Source organism: Symphalangus syndactylus, chromosome 14 (assembly GCF_028878055.3).
Source record: "Symphalangus syndactylus isolate Jambi chromosome 14, NHGRI_mSymSyn1-v2.1_pri, whole genome shotgun sequence".
Classification (NCBI taxonomy): Eukaryota; Metazoa; Chordata; class Mammalia; order Primates; family Hylobatidae; genus Symphalangus; species Symphalangus syndactylus.
Window position 1 is genome coordinate 22,647,760 of NC_072436.2, and position 23,048 is coordinate 22,670,807.

At 46.0% G+C, this 23,048-nt stretch overlaps 1 pseudogene; it reads right to left on the bottom strand.

Annotated features, from left to right (window-relative positions):
* The window catches only part of LOC129462921 (putative golgin subfamily A member 6-like protein 3), a 28,464-nt pseudogene extending 10,539 nt beyond the window's left edge, over positions 1-17,925 (bottom strand).
* Positions 17,926-23,048: the final 5,123 nt, after the last annotated feature.

Sequence of the window (23,048 nt, forward strand, 5' to 3'; positions counted from 1 at the left end):
TTGAACCTGGGAGACAGAGGTTGCAGTGAGCCGAGTTATGCCACTGCACTCCAGCCTGGGTGACAGAGCAAGACTCTGTCAAAAACAAAAAACAAAAAAAAACTCCAAATCATAAACCAGGTGGAGGCTGACAGAGGCACTTGAGATTAAGCAGGAGAAAAACAGAGCTCTTGTGAAGAGCCAGCTGAGCTCACTAGCAAGGTGGGGGCCAACCTGGGAATAGGGTGCTTTATGCATCTTAGAAGAACACTGAAATAACATATTAGAACAAATGTTTTTAACTTAAGAAAAATCACCAGATAGAGGAATTGAGGCTGGGCATGGTGGCTCACGCCTGTAATCCCAGCACTTTGGGAGGCCAAGGCAGGCGGATCACGAGGTCAGGAGATCGAGACCATCCTGGCTAACACGGTGAAACCCATCTCTACTAAAAATAAAAAATAAATAAATAAATAAAAATTAGCCGGGCGTGGTGGCATATGCCTGTAGTCCCAGCTACTCAAGAGGTTGAGGCAGGAGAATCACTTGAACCTGGGAGGTGGAGGCTGCAGTGAGCTGAGATTGTGCCACTGCACTCCAGCCTGGGTGACAGAGCAAGACTCTGTCTCAAAAAAAAAAAAAAAAAAAAAGACAAAAAAAAAAAAGAAACAAGTAGATCTTTTCCTGTAGGCCACGGGAAATTTACCAGATGGAACGCTTTGGGCTGAAAATACCAGATGACCTAACTAACAGTGGCTAAAACAGTAGGGACCAGAGTTGTTTGGACTGTTCAGTGATATCACAGTGTTTTGTTCATGTCAGTTTTCGTGACTAATTAGCAACGGCTCCAAACATCATGGTCTCACTGACAATATCTGAAGGCGGAAAGGGTGGCTTTTCTTTACATGTTTCTTTTAGTTAGGGAGAAGACTCAGAAGCGTGCAGTTGACTTCCTGTAACATTTTATTGGCTGGGTCCTACCACAAGCTAATTCCTAAACCAGGCACTGGGAAAGCAAATGTAATTACTATGATGAGCTTAGAATAATCTTTTCTTCTTTTGGAGTTGGGAGGGCTATTGGCATGATAAATATCCAAATAGACAAGTGTTCCTCCACCAAGACAGAACAGGGAATCACTATTGGGTAGGGAGACAGCAATGTTTACTGTAGGGATTCACTGGAGTGGGGAGTCACATGATTAGATTTGAGTATTAGGACATTCTGGTTATGGTATAAAGCAGGGATTGGCAAGCATCTTCTGTACAGGGCTTTTTCATGTGGTCTGTCATTCCTACTCAACCCTGCCATTGAAGTATGAAAACAGTCATAGATAAGAGGTAAGCAAATACACATGACTGAGCTCCAGTAAAACTTTATTTACAAAACTATAAGGCTGATTGGATTTGCCCCACAGTCTATAGTTTGCTTGACCCCTCATATGGAGGGTAGCTGGAATATAACCACATAAAGAGACAGGGAAACAAAGGAAACATTTGCAGTTATCAGAGCTATAGTTTCCTTGTCCTGTCCTCACACTAGTATCAGTCTGTTGTGAGGTTTTCACCCATCCATGGTGAAATCAATAAGATTAAGGAGCTCAGTTATTCATTTAAAAATGTTGGTCTTTTTCTTGGCATGATGCCTTTTTTATTTATTTTACTTAAGCTTTTTTTTTAAGAAATAACATTAATAGTTTTTTCCCTATAAAAGCCACTACTTAAAAGCCCATGTTTAACTAGGAAATATAAACATAAAATAAATGTGTGGCAGTGGAAATATAAAGCAGATGCAGAAAAGAGGTACAGTTAATATGATTTAGTGATTGTTGAATGTAAAAACATAGGGGATAGGGAGAAATCTCAGATGATTCTCAGGTTTCTGGCTTGTGCCCTAGCATTTAACCTGGACATGAGGGAGTAGGCAGTTTTCAGGTGTATAGAGGAGGGCGCGGGTCAGCAGCCACGACTGACAGTTTTCCTGCATTGCTGAGTTTACTGGAATGTCCATGTAGGGTATTTTCAGTAGGTAATTGGATAAAATTTTTATGGCTGGAGATGAAACTTGGAGGTTGGAGTTGCCCACTTGGAATAATGGAGGCAAAGTTGTAGATCTGAGTGAGCTTGTCCATGATGGGAAAGGTATAGAGTGAGCAGAAGGCCAGTGACAGAACCCTGGGAATATCAGCATTTCCCAGAGGAGTTAGGAAAGAAGCCTGGGCAGTGGCTAAAGAAAAAGGAGAGGAATCAGAAAATGATGCTGCAAAAATTTAAGAAGCTGAGAATTTCAAGGAGGGAGTATCAATTCTAACCAGTAAGATTACTAAAAAGTAAAGCGAGTTAACTTTTTAAAAGCTCTTTGGTGGCACTCCCTTCTAAAGAGCAATCATAGAGTTGTGGGGTTCGCTGTTGATGTGATCAGTACTCCTGGTGTTCAAATGTGGAAGAATACACCTACCAAGATCCTGCCTAACTTTTTGTAACTGCAGCATCAGGGAAAATGGTCAAGACTGGTGAGTTAATGTACCACCATTTTCCTAGAATTGTCTAAACCTAAGGTCATTTGTGAGGAAAAGTGTAGTCTTTCTTACCTGCTTTTTTGTGGAAATGCTTGTTTTGTACTCAAGTCCTTGATAAGCTCTTCTGAATGCATTCCCAAACAAACATCTGACAGCAACAACTGGAAGCCACTACCAGATGCATGTATATATCCTTCCTCTGACATGGAATCGTAATACAGCCATGTTGTGACACAGTTTCAGGTTTTGATTAGAAATAGTTTACAGGCTAGCAGTTTAGACAAACTGACATTGTAAAAATATTTTATTGCAGGAAACTAATATAATGTCCTGGAGAAAAAGATAAAGTGCAATATGCTGAATATAGCAGCTCTCAGTACTTGGAGAATACTGGTCACATCGGTAGAAAAGTCAGTGCCTGACTTTATTAGTGCAGTTCCCTTTTCATTTACCCCCTTGTCATATTTCTGCTCTTACTGCTTCCTTTTGAATTTCATCCCTAAAGAAAATACTATTAGAACACATTTCAAATGCACTTCTTTATATCTGCACCACAATGACACAATGATGATGGTCTGCCAAGATTTTAAGTGTCTTCTGGGTTGTCAAATACAAATTGTTTTATCTGACATAGTTTAAATGTGAGGTGCTTTTCTGGTATTACATTTCTTCAGAAATTGGTAATCTGTGATTTAACTAGAATATGTGGTCAATTGGATTACCACACTTTTAACCATCTATATATAAGATTCTTCTCCCTGCCAGATAAGTTAAAAGTCCTATTGACCCTTACTGATCAGTTCCACTATTTGAAGGGTTCTTTTGGACTTTTTTTTGAACAGGTGTGATTATAGCACACTGCAGCTTTAGTTCCTGGCCTCAAGCAATCCTTCTGCCTCAGCCTCCTGAGTAGGTGGAGCTACAGATGTGTGCCACTGCACGTGGCCTGCTGCACAATTATTATAAAAATGAATTAAACCTTACCGAGTGGGAGAAAACTGTGATCTTTTAATTTTTTGTTCCAGAAACTTTTATACTGTAGAACATATTGTCAATCATCAACATTTTCTGTTTTTTAATTGGGTTAAAATAGGATTGTTGATTTTTAAAATTACTTTCTGACATCATTGTTTCATGCATTTTTAATGCTGTTAGTCCAGTGGATATAGAAGTACAGGAATCTCCAAGGCAAACGTCAAAAAATAAATAATAAGCAGATTAGGGAAAGGTATTCTGTCAAATAACCTTCTGATTGTAGTCACATATAACACTTAAACAATAAAAAAATTGTATAATGCAATTGTACCAGGGGTTCCCAAGACCACTCTAGGTTTGGTAACTCACTGAGAGGGACTCACAGGACTCAGCGGACAGTCATACTCGGGGCTTTGATTTATTACATTTAATACAGTGCAAAGACACAAAGCAAAATTCGAGAAGGGAAAAGCTGCACGTGTCAAAGTCTGGAGGAAGCCAGGCACAAGCTACAGGAGTCATCTCCTGTGTAATTAGCAGGATGCGCTTAATTCCCCCAGCCTCAAATTTTGACGACACATGTGCAGTGTTGTCTACCTTACCAGAGTTTCGTTAGAGACTCAGCACCCCTGTTTTCAATGGAGGCTAGTCACATAGGCCACCTCTTCTCTCCCTCACATGTAACAAAATTCTAGACTCCCAGGAGGAAATTAACTGTTCATAGTAAACCACATTTGCACAAACAGTTTAGGCACAGTGAGCCATTCCCTTCTTCTAAGTTAGGGAATGGTGGGAACCCTCTCAAATTCAAGGTCCCAAACACCAGCCAAGGACTAGCCTTGCAAGCAAGCCTTTCTAAGGATGGATGTCTTGTGCCTGCTATATGAAATGTTTGCTGCCCAGCAGCTATGGCTCTGACTAAATTTTTGATGTTATCTTAAAATTTTATGTAATAGCAAATAATATGATAGACCATAACATGGTACTGGTTTCAGTTGCATCATTCATATTAAGTAGCAAGGCTGCTTACAGTTTTGACATTTGGTGAATACTTAACAGGTATTTATACATAAGTTACTATGGCAATATTAAGTAATTATAATCTGTCCTTCTTACCTGATTAACTTTTCAGTAAAATTGGGGGATAAAATAGGCATAATAAGTTCTGATTTAAAATTAGAATAAAAATTGTCTTTCATTTTATTTACATGGATGGGCCATTTTTGATTCATATTGTATTAAATCCCTGTTTATAATTATGAAATAAGATTAGATATTCAATCATTTTTATCAATTTTTTTGCCTAAGTATGCAATTAAAATTAATTGCTTTATGTGTTTTTATATGCTTCAATTTGGGAGATAGTACTCATATTCTGTTACCTTGATCTTTAGTGATTTGCAGTTTTCAAGGTGACTCTGTCTTTTTATAATTTAGGGTAATAGCAAGTTCAGTGAGTAATTTTTTAAAATTAATAACATTATTTTCCGAGCAGTCTTAGATTCACAGCAAAATTGAGAAGGTACAGAGATTTTTCATATTCCCCATGACCCCTGACATATGAATAGCCTCCCTCATTATCAGTAGCCCCCATCAGAGTTCATCAGGGTTACAGTTGAGGAATCTACCTTGACAGGCACGTCACTCCCAAGGTCCACAGTTTACGTTAGGGTTCACTCTTGGTGTTGTATATTCTATGATGTTGGACAAATGTGTAATGGCATGTATATACCCTTGTAGTATCATAGACAAAATAGTTTCACTGCCCTAAATATCCTCTGTCCTCTGCCATTTTGTTTCTTCCTCTCCACTGGCCTCTGGCAACCATTGTTCTTTTTGGCGTCTCCATAGTTTTGCTTTTTCCAGACTAGTCATATAGCTGGAATAAAACAGTGGATATCTTTTTGAATATTTAAACAATAAAGTTCCATAGTAATTGGATTCTGTCCTTTTAGATGTTCTTAGTCCTTGCCTTTGTTTTCCTCGTGTTTTGTTCATCAGAATAGGATCTGACGACATGACTTGACATGCTGAGAAAGCGTGATTTCTGTAGACATTTGCCACGTAACGGGGAGGGTGGGGGAAAATGGCACCTTGCAGTACTCTCCAGCACTAACTGGACTATCGTGCTCTAGGAGATGGGTCCAGATAGACTCTAGCGATGGGACAGGATAATCTCAAGAGCTGGACTTTATAAAACTGGAATCACAAAGTCTTGCATACTTACCTTGCACTTAAAAAGAAGATCAGGCAGGAATATTACAGGTGAATACATATGTTCCTCACTGGTTCTCTTCTTTTTAGGGATGAGCTTGAAAGCAGTCTATATTATTATAACGTGGCTCATCTACAACTAGATGCTCTGTCATAAGAAATACCAGTGTTTTGCTTTACAAGAAATGAAAAATAATTCTGTTTTCACTGGAGAGAGTTAACAACTGTTGGCACATTCTGGCAGCTTGATTGAGCTGACAGTTCTGTTCATATATGTTTTTCATATAAGGTAGTACTCCCTGGCAACCTGCCACCACTGTGGCAGTGTTCTTAAGCTTCTCTCTGAATGAATGGTATGGCTCAGAGTGAATAAGCTCTTTATGGGAGTGACCTTTCCAGTGGTTCTTTCCATGGGAGGTAAAATGGGAGGTGAATCTGAGCCTTGTTTGTGTTAGAGAAAATAGCTAGAACTAAGTAAATATAATCAGCATCTGCCTCGGAAGAGGATTAGTGAGAGTGAGTAAATTGATCTCCCTTGAGCTCTTCTCCACTGGCCGCTCAAAAGTCTTTGCAAAGATCCTTGTCCCTGGTCTCTTCTCTATGTTTTGCCATATAACATAGCACAGCACCCATAGACCTACACAACAAAATGTACCGTTTACCCCATTATCCATGGGGATATGTTCCAAGACCCCCAGTGAATGCCTGGAACTGTGGATAGTACTGAACCCTAGATACGCAGTGTCAGGATAGAAGGAAGAGGCTAAGAGTAAAAGGGGAAATAAAGAATGTGGAAGGCAGAGCGTATAGGGAGTAAATGAAGGGAAAAGAAGCAGGTGGATATGATGGAAGGTGGTAAAATGAGATAATACTTCAGAAAAACGAAGAGTGGGGTATTAGGAAGGTGGAAAGAATATAAGGTCAACATGGAGCACCAAAACTTACAAGACAAACTTTACTTGCCAACATGTGAGTTGTGCTTTAAGTCTAATTATTTCATCATAGTGTGGCTATACTGATGATTTTAAGCCGGTCAGATATTCTGGTTAGCAGATCATGTGTGTGTGTATTGCGGGGGTATCTTTGATTACCAAAAACGAGGAAAGCAATTAATCACTCCTTAATAACTATATGGTGGACACAGTCTTTTAAAATACAGATTCTGAAACTTTTTGGCCTGGGGCTCCTTTTATATGATTAAATATTATTGCCTAGAGGTAACCGACACCCTGAATTAATCATTTATCATGTCCATTCCCTTATAAAACATTTTATTACATATGTGTATGGTCATAAATAATAAGTAGAATTTGTTTTCATGTCCTTAAAGTGTATAGACATTGTACACTCTACATATTTTTCAACTTTCTTTTGTCTGGACACACTACATTTTTGAGGTCAGTCCTTATTGATACAGGAAGCTCTGGTTTTCTATCAAATGACTGGATCTCAGTTAAACTCTCTTCATAATGATAAATAAATAAATAAAATAAAAATGATTGCAGATTCCAAAGAGCTTTTAAGTCGGTTGTATCTATTGATATTTACTATTTTTTTATTATACTTTAAGTTCTAGGATACATGTGCACAATGTGCAGGTTTGTTACATATGTATACATGTGCCATGTTGGTGTGCTGCACCCGTTAACTCATCATTTACATTAGGTATATCTCCTAATGCTATCCCTCCCCCCTTCCCCCACCCCACAACAGGCTCCAGTGTGTGATGTTTCCCCTTCCTGTGTTCAAGTGTTCTCATTGTTCAATTCCCACCTATGAGTGAGAACATGCAGTCAGTGTTTGATTTTTTGTCCCTGCCATAGTTTGCTGAGAATGATGGTTTCCAGCTTCATCCATGTCCCTACAAAGGACATGAACTCATCCTTTTTATGGCTGCATAGTATTCCATGGTGTATATGTGCCACATTTTCTTAATCCAGTCTATCATTGATGGACATTTGGGTTGGTTCCAAGTCTTTGCTATTGTGAATAGTGCTGCAATAAACATACATGTGCATGTGTCTTTATAGTAGCATGATTTATAATCCTTTGGGTATATACCCAGTAATGGGATGGCTGGGTCAAATGGTATTTCTAGTTCTAGATCCTTGAGGAATCGCCACACTTTCTTCCACCATGGTTGACCCAGATTATGGTCCCACCAACAGTGTAAAAGTGTTCCTATCTCTCCACGTCCTTTACAGCACCTGTTGTTTCCTGACTTTTTAATGATCACCATTCTAACTGGTGTGAGATGGTATCTCACTGTGGTTTTGATTTGCATTTCTCTGATGGCCAGTGATGATGAGCATTTTTCCATGTGTCTGTTGGCTGCATAAATGTCTTCTTTGGAGAAGTGTCTGTTCATATCCTTCACCCACTTTTTGATGGGGTTGTTTGATTTTTTTCTTGTAAATTTGTTTAAGTTCTTTGTAGATTCCGGATATTAGCCCTTTGTCAGATGCAGTTTCTCTGTTTAAATAAACCAATGAGCCATGCCTCAATTCCCCCTCCCACCAGCTGCATAAAAACTCCCACGTGTAAACTGCTCACTTCTCCTTTCCTCCTTACTGAGGTGAAGTCCTTTCTCTCAGAGAATTCCTGAGATGAGTGTCAGTAAACCTTCCAAGAGCACATCCAAGTGTCCACAGCATCATCAACCCAGCCATCCCATAAACCTCTGGGCAGGTTGCCATGGAAACCCCGAGGAAAAGGGAATCTCCTTTCCATGGCTAAAGCCCCCGCTTAACCCAGTTCTCCCCTCACCTCCTCAGATCCAACTCCAGTCAAAATTGTCTCCTTTTCACCCCCAACTTACGACTCAATGACAAGACAGGAGCAGCTTTCGTATCCGTGCTGAGTGGAAGTGAAATCTTAGCCACAGGGAAACACGGATGGGAAGGCGGGAAGGGGCGACCTCTGTGTAAGTGACCCCTGGGGGGTCACAGCAGGTGCCCAACTAAACACTTGAAAAAAATAAGAAAATGTGTTTCTTATAAGGAGTCAAACTCATTAAACCAGCAGATAAAGACAGAAAGTCCCTCCCCCAGACGCGTGGAACTGTGAGTCTTGGCAGGTCCTGCTGACGCATGTGAGAAAGACACCTATGGAGGCAGTAGCCTCTGTGCACACAACTCACAAATGTGGACGCATGCACGCACACATGTGCACATGTACAAACTCATACATCTAGTTACACATGTGCACACACCCCATGCACACAGCCCACACACACCACCATCCACACACTCATACACCTGGGCACACACACACTCACATGTGCAGACACTCCATGCACACATTCCACACATGCACCTATCCACACACACTTATATACCTGGGCACACATACACACACACTCACACATGTGCACACACCCCATGCACACCTCCCACACGTGCACCCATCCACACACTCATATACCTGGGCACACATACGCACACACACGTGCACACAGCCCATGCACACCTCCTACACACACCTATCCACACACTCATACACCTGGGCACACACACGTGCACACGCCCCACACGTGCACCCATCCACACACTCATATACCTGGGCACACATGCACACACACACGCATACATCCCATGGACACATCCCACACATTTATCCACACATACACCTGGGCACACGTGCACACATTTCATGTACACATTCCCATACACCCATCAACACATTCATACACCTGGGCACACATTCACACATGTGCACACATCCCACACGTGTACCTATCCACACATACACCTGGGCACACACACACTCACAAATGTGCACACACCCCATGCACACACCCCCCACACAGCCATCCACACACTCATATACCTGCCACACATGCACACACACACGCACACACCCATGCACACATCCCACACACACCCATCCACACATACACCTGGGCACACATACACACACACGTGCACACATTTCATTTACACATTCTATATGTGCACCCATCCACACGCTCATACACCTGGGCACACACATACCCCATGCACACACCCCCACATGTACACGCATCCACACGCTTATACACCTAGGCACATATGCACACACATACACACTGACATGTGCACACACCCCATGCATACCTCCCACACACACCCATCCACACACTCATACACCTGGGCGCACACACGTGCACACACCCCACATGTGCACTCATCCACACACTCATATACCTGGGCACACATACACACGTGCACATACCCCATGAACGCATGCCACACATTTATCCACACACACACCTGGGCACACATGCGCACACACACGTGCACACATTTCATGTACACATTCCCATACACCCATCAACATATTCATACACCTGGGCACACACATCCACACATGCATACATCCCACACGTATACCTATCCACACACTCATACACCTGGGCACACACACACGTGCACACACCCCATGTACACACCCCCCACACACCAATGCACACACTCATATACCTGGTCATACATGCACACACAGATGTGCACACACCCCACACACACCCATCCACACACTTGTACACCTAGGCGCGCACACACACACATGCACACATTTCACATACACATTCCATACGTGCACCCATCCACACGCTGATACACCTGGGCACACACACGTGCACACACACCACACGTGCACCCATCCACACATTCCCACACCTGGGCACACATGCACACACACCGTCACACTCACCCCAGATTCCAAGAGCAGACCTGGGCAGTGTGCAGTAAGCTCCATCCAGGAGGAAGGGGCTGACACTCAGAGACCAGAGCCACCTCCTCTAGTCTCGAATCCCACGCTCACCAGGCAACAGCCCAGATCATCAAGTGGCCCCCTGGATGCCTTGAAACCAGGACGCAGGTGCCTCAGCCAGAGGCTCCCGGCAGTACCCCCTTGAAGAAAGGAGGCTGGAAAGAGACATCAACATCTGATGGGCGCACCCCTCCCCTCCTGTGCTCCTCCAGAGCCATCTGTCATCAGAGAGCCTAGGCATCTCCAATTCTGATGAGTCAGCACCTCCAAGACCAATTCCCAGACCCTAGAGAATGACAGTCACCAGAGTGAGGTCTCTGACCCTTCTGGAGCTCTCCCACCCCATCCTGTCACCCCTGCCTCTCAGCCCGACTGCCATGTGACCCTAGGGGTGCTGAGAAGACAGGGGAAGGAGAGGAGAAGGGATGAGGGTGGCCCTGCATGTCTGGGGTCATCAGTCCTCACAAGACACCATGACTACAGACACCACAGAAATCATTTGGGCTGAACCGTGTGAGGTCCAGATGGTCCAGATCCAAACCCATCATGCCCTGGCCATGGCCTTGGAGCTGGTACTGAGCAGTTGAAGAGACCAGTGTCCAGTGTCTGTACTCACCTTACAGATCATTCTGACGGCTAAGTACTGATAAAGACCTCTGCCTGGGGAGAATACACGCATGACCTCCACCTTGTCAAGGTGAGAATCAATACTTTATAGATGATGAAGCTGGGGGCGGGGGCACTGATTCACCCAAAGGAACACTGAGGGCAGCAGCACCAGGATTTCCACGCCAGGGTGGAGGCCAAGCCCGGCTGCTTCTCCCAAAGGAGACAGTGACAAGTGCTCACAGGTACCACCGTGGCCGACCACAGACACAGCCCTGGTGCAGCCTCACCACAAAACCTAGTTCTCACCATACCCCAAGACCCCCAGCTAGCCCAAAACCAGGCGAGCAATTCAACATACTCATTGTTACAGGCTCCAAAAATGCAGAGCCACAAGAAATGACAAAGGACTATTCACTCAAAACCTCAAACCCAAACTAGGAAATATCTTTCCAAGCATGAAAGAAATTGTTCCAGGACCAAGACAAGGAAAATGCACTTTCATAGGTATCCATGAGCCCATACTGATATAAATGAGTGAGTGAATGAATGAATGAATGAATAAACGAGGGAGAACGGACAAAACGTCCTGAGAGAAGAACTCCAAATAGTGTGTTTGGACACTTCCCCCTCCAGGAAATTGAGCTTATGTCCCCTCCTATTGATGTAAAGGGGCTGGACTTGGTGACCCTCTTCTAACAAAGGGTACAGAAAGAGAAAAACAGCAAACGGACAGTGAAGAAAACTGGCGGACACCACCTTATGCGAGTGATCAAGGTCAAGATCACCAGTGATGAACGCTGTTGACGTCACGTACCCGCTGATTTGATGCAATGAGAACACTTCACTGCTGTATTCTCCCTGAAACCCCAGTTTATTATGAGAAAACTTCAGACAAAACCAAATGGAAGAACATCCTTCAAAATACATGACTAGCATTCTCCAAAATTGTCAACGTCACTAAAAACAATAAAAGACTGACAGAAACATCACAGAGCAGAAAAGACTAAATACAATGTGGAATCCAAACTGGATCCTTGAACAGAAAAACGATATTAGTGGAAAAACTAATCAACAGAGACCAACGCTATGGTTAACAGCATGGTTCCAATGTTAATTTCTTAGTATTGATAAACGCACTATGATGATGTTGACATGCTTGTTGTATGCATATAACATAGTATGAAGATGTTAATACCAAGAGAAACTGGGTGAGAGGTACATCAGAACTCTTATTATTATTATTATTTTGAGACGGAGTCTTGCTCTGTTGCCCAGGCTGGAGTGCAGTGGCACGATCTCGGCTCACTGCAACCTCTGCCTCCTGGGTTCAAGCAATTCTCTGCCTCAGCCTCCTGAGTAGCCGGGATTACAGGCATCCACCACCATGCCCGGCTAATTTTTGTATTTTTAGTAGAGACGGGGGTTTCACCATGTTGGCCAGGCTGGTCTCGAACTCCTGACCTCGTGATCCACCCACCTCGGCCTCTCAAAGTGCTGGGATTACAGGCGTGAGCCACCGCGCCCAGCCCAGGAACTCATTTTCTGTAAACATATTTTCTGTAAACTTTTCCGTAAATCCAAAAGTATTCCAGAAAGTGGATAACGTGGAAATCTCCAATAACGCAAGTGTCTCATACAATGGGATGATGTCACAAAGCTGTATACAGTTTCACGGGCGATAGGCAGCTGGGTCCTACCCCTAATTTTTAGAATTAGAGCAGCTACCCAGTGCCAAGTGCTTTACTGTCGCTAATTCACAAAACGCCATGAACAGGAGCCTCCCTGTGAATGGAAAACCGGCAATGAGAGCGCTTCAGTCGCTTGACAGTCACATTCATGTGTGCACCTGATCCGGCGCTGGCTCCAAAGCCCATGTTCTTTCCCACTGTGCCCCTCGGAGACTGGAACCTTGGAGAACGACCACCTCTTCCCGTCAGGCCCCAGTGCCCTGCAAGACACAAGACCCTCTGGGAGGGGGCCTCTGTCCATGGTCCCAGATGCTGGAGTGAGAGGTTCATTTGAAAGCCGATAGGCCGGGCGCGGTGGCTCACGCTTGTAATCCCAGCACTTTGGGAGGCCGAGGCGGGCGGATCACGAGGTCAGGAGATCGAGACCACGGTGAAACCCTGCCTCTACTAAAAATACAAAAAAATTAGCCGGGCGTGGTGGTGGGCGCCTGTAGTCCCAGCTACTCGGAGAGGCTGAGGCAGGAGAATGGCGTGAACCCGGGAGGCGGAGCTTGCAGTGAGCCGAGATCGTGCCACTGCACTCCAGCCTGGGCGACAGCGCGAGACTCCCTCTCAAAAAAAAACACAAAAAAACAGAAAAAACAAAAAAAACAGGATGATACCTGATCATTTCACCAGGTTGAAAGTACTATCAGATGGGATATGGGCACAAAAGCAATTGGAAAACTCCAGTTCAAAGAATCAGGGCCTAAGGAACGTGCTAGGTCATCAAACCTTTTCATTTAGAAAGAATACTTGTGGCAGATTCAGAGCTGGGCGCCACCCCCACCAACTCAGCTGCTCCTCACTTTCCCGGGCACTTCACTCTTCGTGAAGATGGCTTTCTTAAAGCAAAAAGCACTTCACACACATTAGGATGGCTATTCTCAAAAAAATAAATAAATAATAATAAAAGAATAAGAAAATAAGTCTTGGCAAGAAAATGGAAACTTTGTGCACCATTGGTGGGGATGTGAAATGGTATAGATGCTATAGAAGATGGTATGGCAGGCTGGGTGCAGTGGCTCATGCCTGTAATCCCAGCACCTTGGGAGGCTGAGACAGATGGATCACCTAAGGTCAGGAGTTCCAGACCAGCCTGACCAACATGATGAAATCTCATCTCTACTAAAAATACAAAAATTAGGCCGGGAGCAGTGGCTCATGCCTATAATCCCAGCACTTTGGGAGGCCGAGGCGGGCGGATCACGAGGTCAGGAGATGGAGACCATCCCGGCTAACACGGTGAAACCCCGTCTCTACTAAAAATACAAAAAATTAGCCGAGTGTGGTGGCGGGCACCTGTAGTCCCAGCTACTCGGGAGGCTGAGGCAGGAGAATGGCGTGAACCCAGGAGGCAGAGCTTGCAGTGAGCCGAGATCGCACCACTGCACTCCAGCCTGGGTGACAGAGCGAGACTCCATCTCAAAAATAAATAAATAAATATAAAAATAAAAATACAAAAATTAGCCGGGCGTGGTGGCAGACACAGGTAATCCCAGCTACTCGGGAGGCTGAGGCAGGAGAATCACTTGAACCCAGGAGGTGGAGGTTGCAGTGAGCTGAGACCACGTCATTGCACTCCAGCCTGGGCAACAAGAGTGAAAGTTGGTCTCAAAAAATAAAAAAAAAAGTTAAAATTAAAAAAAAAGAGACAGTATGGTTTTTCTTCAAAATATGAAAAATAGAATTGCCATATGGTCCAACAATTCCACTTCTAGGTATATCCTTAAAAGCACTGAAAGCAGAGACCCAAACATTGCACATCCGTGTTCCTAGCAACATTATTCACAATGGCCAAAGGTAGAAGCTACCCAAGTATCCACAGACAAATGAGTGGATAAACAAAATGCAACATAAACATACAATAGGATATTACTCAGCCTTAAAAAGGAAATTCTGACACATGCTATAACATGGATGAGCCTTGAAAAAAGTAGGCTAAAGAAATAAACCAGACACAAAAGGACAAATACTGTATGATCCACTTCTATCAGATACCCAGAGTAGCCAAATTCATAGAGACAGAAAGTAGAACAGTGGTTGCCAGGGGCTGGGAGAATCGGGCAATGGGGAGTTCGTGTTTAATGGGTACAGAGTTTTAGTTTGGGAAGAAAAACTTTCTGAAAATAGGTGGTGACGGTTGCACAACAATGTGAATATACTTAATACCACAGAACTGTGTACATTAAAGTGGTTAAGATGGTAAATTTTATGTTGTGTATATTTTATCATAATAAAAATGGTGGGCCAGGTGCAGTGGCTCATGCCTGTAATCCGAGCACTTTGGGAGGCTGAGGCCAGTGGATCGCTTGAGCTCAGGAGTTCAAGACCAGCCTAGGAAACATGGCGAAACTTCATCTCTACAAAAAATACAAAAATTGGCTGGACATGGTGGTGGGTGCCTGTAGTCCCAGCTACTCAGGAGGCTGAAGTGGGAGGATGGCTTAAACCCAGGAGACGGAGGTTACAGTGAACTGAGATTGCACCACTGCACTGGGCAACCTAGCAAGACCCTATCTCAAAGAAAAAAAGAGAAAAGTAAAAATGGTTTAAAAGTGTTCAAATAGTTAAGTGAAGAAGGCATAACTGCAGAAACTATCTTGTCATTTAAAGCTCAATAAAGGTTTTACTCACATAGTGAAATTGTCCCCAAAGGCCAGTACCTCAGACACCTTCCTTTCACTTTGTAAAGCGCAACAGAACCCCCGCTTCCACACAGGCTGCTAAATCTTCAAGTCAGCTTCCTGTGGGCCCAGAAGACCACCAGAGCCCACAAGCTGAAGAACCAAAGACGTTGCACGAATGCCTAAAAAAGCATCCGGCAGGCACTCAATATTTGTAGAATTAAGGTAAGAGGAAGTCCACAGGCAAATGACTGGAAATACATCTATTATTAGAGAAGGAATACTCCATGGCTAGCTCAAAAAGCACACCCTGAAATCCCCACTCAATCATCAGAAGGGACTGCTGGGCGGGCGGGCGGGCATGGTCTTTCCTGGCCTGTCCTACTGGGACTTCCCAGTCCAGTAAACACCAAAAAGAAGTAAATTGCTAAAGTAAAATGACCACTTTTGAAGCAAAGGGGGTTCGTCTGTAAATCATTAAAATTGGACCCTAACAATCGGCATCTTCCAAACCTTGGGGGAGCCTCACAGACCTGGGAGTCGGAAGGTCTGGTTGATTTCTGCAGCTCCAGAACTGCAGTCCCTTGGTCACACCCCTAAACGAAGCCACATCTGTTTATCACATACAAAGGCACCTGGTTTCCAGACGTCCATGCAAAAACCTGTACCAACAGACCAAATATGGGAGGAGGTGAGGATGATTCACATTACAAAAAGAATTCTTGGGCAGAAACTTGCCACTTCAGCATTCTTCTAGATTGCACAATTCCTCCGGGCCTTTTGAATATCATGTGATCAACCAAGATTGGTTTTGTATAGATGTTTTTCCAGGCACAGACCTCGTCTGTAAAGCAGGAACACCCAGCTGACTTTGAACAGGGGGTCTTTCGCCAATGGCATAGTTGAAAAGAATTCATCCAGGATCATTCCTGTCCTCTTGTGAAGTGAGCTGGGTGCATCAATCACGTGAACAGGGGATGCTAACTTGGTGTGGAGGACCCCAACCAGCTCCAGGATGACAGTGACATTGTCTAGAACAATGGTGGCCACAGACAGAAGCAGCAGTGGTCTGTGTGGGTACACAAACAAATGTGCCAGGATGCTGCCCGGTCAGGGACACGTTCCAAGCTCCCAAAGACCTTGCCTACCTGAGGGGAGAAAATGCCCAGAGCTGTAGTTCCTTTATCATTCACCCAAATGCAGCCACTCCTGTCTTAACCAAGTATAAAGGGCATCTGACTTCAAGGCTCCCATGTAAAAACCTGTACCAACAAACCAAATAAGTACATGCGGGGGCCCAGACCAGTGGAGGTAAACCAGAAAGGCTTTCTGGAGGAGGAGAAAGAAAAAAAACACTGTGGTTGGGTAAGCTTCAGTGGGAAAAGGTTCAATTAAGGCTTTATCTGGCCAAGAAGTCAGTCAACTTCCTGTTTCTCAAAGTGCCTGTGTCAGAATGGCCTGGGTGGCTTGTTGAAAATGCAGACCCCCAAGCACTAAAGGTGAGGGGCCGGACAGGGGTGGGTGCTAAGAATATTCATTTTTAACGCATTCTGCAAGCAATTCATTCTTATGCAAACCACAATTTGAACACCAGGGGACGGGTGAGGCAGTCCCAAAGTGAACAGTCTACACTGCACTGGAGTAGCTTCTAGAAAAGCTGCAGCGTCTGAGTAGGGAGGACCCACCAGGAGACACTGAGGACAGGGACAGGCAGGTATAGACAGAGGTGCCTTCCAGAACTGTTTAGTCACAACACCCGCAACCCCTCTCCCCGCGAGACTTCCTGTTATGATCCCCACTGGAGCTGGCTAGTTACAGAAAACGTCTGTACCAGTTCACAAGGAGAGAGAAAGACATGAATATCCTTCAGTTTACAAGCTACAGTAGGAAGGTTGGGAGTATTTCAAAAAGGAAAAGAAAAATCAAGTCTAGGCAACCAGACCCCAACATTAACACAGAAACTCTGTCCGGACAACAGAAATCTGTTTTGTTGAGATTTAAGTAACATCCAAACTCCCTTATCCCAAACAAACATCGCCTTCGCTCAATGCGGGCAACCACTCCAAGTCAGAAAAGACACAGTGATACTCAAAGCAGACAGCCTCAATTCACGTGTGCGTTACTGGCTGACCATGCGGTCTCTTTATTATAAGGACAGGAGAAGGGCCCCTTGCCTGGGTTTCTTCAAATTCACACAAGTGGACTCTTCCGCAAAGAACCTGGGCTAGCCTCCATCCATATCAGCCACCTCCAAAAATCCCTTCGGGCTAGCTCTCCTCACCCCAAAACTTCTCCTGGAAGAGAGTCCCCTAAAGAAAAGGAGAATCACTTCCTGGCCCAAAATTGCTTAACAATATCCTAAATCCATTCTGAGTTCAGAGCAGAAATCCGTGTTCCTTCCGATCTGCTCAGATAACCAGGAAATGCTGTACCTGCTGGGTCTGCACGTTTAGCTCCCGACACACCTGCTACTCCAGCCGGCATGAGTCACCCACGCAGGCATTGCACGGTGTACTTGTCAACCATGGATTCAGCGGCTCAGCAGCTTGTTCTCACGCACACCGGATGGCAAAAGTCTACCCCCAAAAAGACGTGTCAGGGCAGACTGGGTAATAACCCAATTTCACTCAATGACACATTTCCACCGTAGGTTTGGGGAGAGGAAAGGAGGGAGGGGGTACACAGAGATGCTTTCCCCACTTATGGGCAGGCTCCCATAGGCCCTGGAAGCCTGATACGGTTCTGCTACCCTCAGTAGAGGAGGGGCAATTCACCTGGGGAGGAAAATGGAAATGATGTCCCCGTTTCAAACCTCCTCCTGAACAAAGACTGTCTTCTGTACCCCTCTAGGTTCCCACTTTTTACAAGGTCCCATTACAGGATCCCAAATTGGACCCTGGACCAGAGAAAGGACATAAGTGGGACAAATGGATAAATTTGAATGAGGCCTGTAGATTAGTTAAAAGTGTTGTGTCAATGTCAGTGTCCCAGGTCTGATCATTGCACCACGGATATATCAGATGTTAGCATTTGGCGAAGCAGGGTAAAGGATATAGTGGAACCCTTGGCATTATTTTTGCAACTCCTGTAAATCTAGATTTATATCAAAGTCAAAAGTTAAGTTTTTAAAAAAGACAGCATGTTAAATCTAGCTGCCTGATATATCTTACTTTATGGTATTGCTAAAAAAAATTTACATCGGCTGGGCGTGGTGGCTCATGCCTGTAATCTCAGTACTTTGGGAGGATGAGGCGGGCGGATCACGAGGTCAGGAGATCGAGGCCATCCTGGCTAACACGGTGAAACCCCGTCTCTACTAAAAATACAAAAAATTAGCCGGGCGAGGTGGCGGGCGCCTGTAGTCCCAGCTACTCGGGAGGCTGAGAAAGGAGAATGGCGTGAACCCCCGGGGGCGGAGCCTGCAGTGAGCCAAGATCACGCCACTGCACTCCAGCCTGGGCGACAGCGAGACTCCGTCTCAAAAAAAAAAAAAATTTACTTCATAATCCTGATGGCAAATTTTAAGTTATTCTCATACCAATGCTGATCAACTCTTTGATACAAAAAGAAACAAAACAAAACACTTCATTCGCTCAGCAGCCATTCACTCTGTGCACCTTCTGTGTTTCTGTGTCCCGGCTCCAAGATGCAGTATTATCTGATGGGTAAGTGGTATCTTTTCCTCTAAGTCCATCTCAACAATGTCCAGAAATAGAGTTATTCCTTTGCTTTAGACATAACTCTAACTTAAAGCGAATACAGCAATTTCTGGGAATTTTCCAAAGAAAATAATATAAAATGTGGACAACTCTTTAGGTACAAAAGATGCTCACTGTATTACTTCTAAGGGTAAAACTTTGGAAACAACTTAGTGTCCAACAATAGGGAAATTGCCAAGCAAATTATGAGTCAATGCAGCAGAATACAGTTACCATGCCGTCACGACATGGGGGAAACGTACAAATAAAATTACACAAAAAAAAAGAGGAGGAGAAAAAGTTGTATATATTGCAGGATTTCACCAGTGAGGAAATATATCAAGTTGCCAGCATTACTGTGTGAATTGGATGTTTTTCCCTTTGGGCACTTTTGTGTAGTTTTCTATAAAAGAAAGAGAAAGAACATGGACTATTTTTTAAAATCAGACAGGGAGGAGGGGTGGTGGGGTTGGTTATCAGTTTGCCTGACGGTTTCAACCTTTCCTTTCCCGGAGTCAGTCTCAGCACAGAACTGGGGTGGGGGCAGAGGGTGGGGAAGGGCCGCAGGGAAGGTGTTGCGTCAACCTGGGCAGTTCCAGGACCTGCATGGGACCAGAGGCACCGAGGGCCCCAGCTCCCGGGGTACAGGGTCGTGCCACTATGCACTGCCTTTTCTTCTTCCAGTGCTGCTTTGCCTTCTCTTGCTCCTGGAGCAGTGCTCACTGGAGACACTGGGACCCTGAGCACTGACCAAGAGTGATCCCTGACAGCGTCTCGATTTCTATGCAGAAGGGACTGCTGGGTGGGAAATGGATCACCGACAGGTTCTAAATGAGAACCCACAGGCTGCAGGAGAGGGGTGAGGGGCGGAGGAGGGAATCCCTCCTCTGGGAAAGCATCCTCAGGAAACCTAGATAGGTCCTGGAAGTGAGGACAATTGCCAAGGAGGGAGAAGGAAAAGGAGGACCCTGGTTAATCTGCACGCCAAGGGCGGAGTCGCTCAGTCATTCATTCAACAAACATCTATTCAGTGCCTACTCAGTGACAGACATCGCGCTGCCCCCAAACAGGGCAGACACAAAAGAACAAGGGGAGGAGGAAGCTATGGATACAGAAGCGGTGTACTTTCAGTTCCGGACTCAAGAGGTAAGCCCTCTCCCCACATTGGCCAAGAAACTACTTCCATTAGCAAGTTGCGCCCGAAAGGGGAGGTGGCGGGTAGGCTCACTGGACTGAATTCCTGCCACCTCCCACCTATTCAGAAAGCCCGTCCACACCCTGGCCAAACGCATACCAGCGTCCGCCTGACGGGTGGCCCAGTCCTCGCTGGAAAGCTGCTCGCCAAACGCCCCCGCTCACCCCCCAGCCCCAACGGTGAGAGGGGCTCGGCCGCGTCGCGTTCTCCAAGCGCTGTGCCCAGCAGCGTCCCCGGTCGCCAGTGGGCGGACGCCAGGATCTCACGGAGGCGGCACCGCTCCCGAAGTAACAGAGCCCGGAGGGCGCCCAGGCGTTAAGGCAAGTGCAAGGAGCCGAGCAGGTGCGCCGAGGACGCGGGCGCGTCTCCCCCAGCTGAGTGAGTTTCGGTCCCTCCAGGCAGCCAAGGCTTGGCAGCGCTAGAGGCTGAAGGAAGACGGCCAAGAACGCCCAGGATGGGGTCGTCGCTGACCACCGTGTCCCAGGCGAATCAGCTCCGCTTGGAGGCAGGGGGATGACTAAAATGACCTCCAAGAAGACGTCAATTACAAGAACAAAAATTTCAACCCAGAATCTCGAGACCTTCGGAAAACGACGCAGAGAAAAAAAGGAAAGAAAGAAAAGAAAGTAAATCAGATCCCTTCCCCGAACCGCAGGGAAACTTACCTCCAGCTTGGCGACCCAGCTGTTAAGCAGAACGAATCAATCCACTGATGGAGAAGAGGTCGTGGATCTTCTAAGCCCAGCTGATACACACCAAGTAATCCACGTTAACGGGTCCGCAGCCCCCCATCCAATTCCCCATTTTCCATCCAAGGCCAAAGAGCAGCCAGACCCTGTCCTCTGCGCTCCAGACTGGCGGAGGTCGCGGGCGGGGGTCCCCAGGAGTGGGCGCGCGACGCGGGCGGGGACCGGGCGCCCCGCGGACCATGCGAGCGCATCCCGCCTCCTCGTGCTGGGACAGCACCCAGTCTGGACGCCGCTCCTCGCCTTTCTTCCCCGCGCATCGCCAGCGCGAACCAAAGATCCCCGCCAGGAAAGCCTCTCTGCCAAGCCGGAAAGCCCCGAAGGCGAATCGTCTCTCGGACTTGGGTTTGTAGGTTCACAAGGCCCAGGAGGCTTACGGTGGGCGCCTGCCTGGCAGAGGGTCCTTGCGGAGAAGCGCAGAACGGCAAATGCCAGCAGCAGTGGCCGCATCCTCTGGATACCCGCGCCGCCTGCGCGCTCTGCAGTCGGCTGGGCCATTCGGCCCTTATATACCAGGCGGACCCGCGACAGGACGGGGCGGAGCGGGGTGGGCAGGGAGGTGGCGGGGGAGGCCGAACGGCTTCCTGGGAGTCGTAGTTCGGCTACGTAGTCCTGTCGTAGTCAGGACAAAAGCTAAACAAGGATGGAAATGGTTGGGGTTTGCCCATCACAGCTGTCCTCCCTTGCGCCCTTCCTTCACAGACAAAGTTGGCATTCCAGTCCTATTGTCAATGCCGCTAGGTCTATTCTGGCCTTTGTGCATAAGGTGGGTCACACCAGCCCCGAATGCCGCCCAGGATGACAAACCTTGGTAGCCCTAGAGTCAGGTTATCCCAGCTGGGCCCCAGTTCTGGAGACTAGAGGTCCGAAATCAAGGGGTTAGCAGGGTTGCTTGCTTCTGGGGGCCGTGAGGGAGAATCTGTCCCGGGCCTCTCTGAGACCTGGTGGTCACTAGCTATGTTAGGCGTTCCCTGGCTTGCAGCTGCCTTACCTTCATCCTCCACCTTTTACACGGTCTTCTCCGTGTATCTTTTCACATAGTTTTCCCTCTGTGTGAATCTCTGTCTCTTCACACTGTGGTGTTTCCACAAGGATGCCAGTCATATCGGATAAGGGGCCCAACCTGATCCAGTATGACCTCATCTTAACCAATGACATCTGCAACGACCCTATTTCCAAATAAAGTTACATTCTTGGAGGTCCTGAAGATTAGGACTGCAATATATTAATATTTTGGAGTTGTGGGGGGAACAGTTCAACCCCTAACAGGTCTTCTATGCCTTGTTGCACCTGTTAACAGCTATTGTGACTAACCAGCCTTATTGATAAAAGCAAGCCCTGAGAAGAAAGATGAAATCACAAAATCACTGAGGCTGTGACAGGAGGGGAAGCCAAGAACACTGGAATCCCCTGGGCCAGGTTTTCGTGTGGCCACCGTGAGATTGCTGGAGAGGAAATGGTCAGAAAAACAAGGCACAAGGTTGGGCGTGGTGGCTCATGCCTGTAATCCCACCACTGAGGAGGTCAGGAGTTTGAGACCAGCCTGGCCAACATGGCAAAACCCCATCTCTACTAAAAATACAAAAAAATTAGGTGGGCGTGGTGGTGCATGCCTATAGTCTCAACTACTCAAGAGGCTGAGGCATGAGAATCGCTTGGACCCAGGAGGCGGAGGTTGCAGTGAGCCGAGATCACGTCACTGTACTCCAGCCTGGGCAACAGAGTGAGACTCTGTCTGAAAAACAAAAGAAGGCATTAGTATTGAAAGTAACAGAAGGCACCTGGGTAAATGGGGTTGGGGAGGGGAGAAGATAGACAGGGCATTCCTAGATGCCCCTGAAGCAGAGACTTGATTTTCCAGCTGCCACTGTGCCCAAGTTTCCCCCCATTCAAGTCCTAGGCTACGGGCAAGCTCAGGTCTGGCCCTGGAATCCTGGCTCTCACCTGGCACTGACATTCCCGGAGAGTCAGTGGCTGTGCAGGGTCTGGATTGGCCACCATTTCCACTCT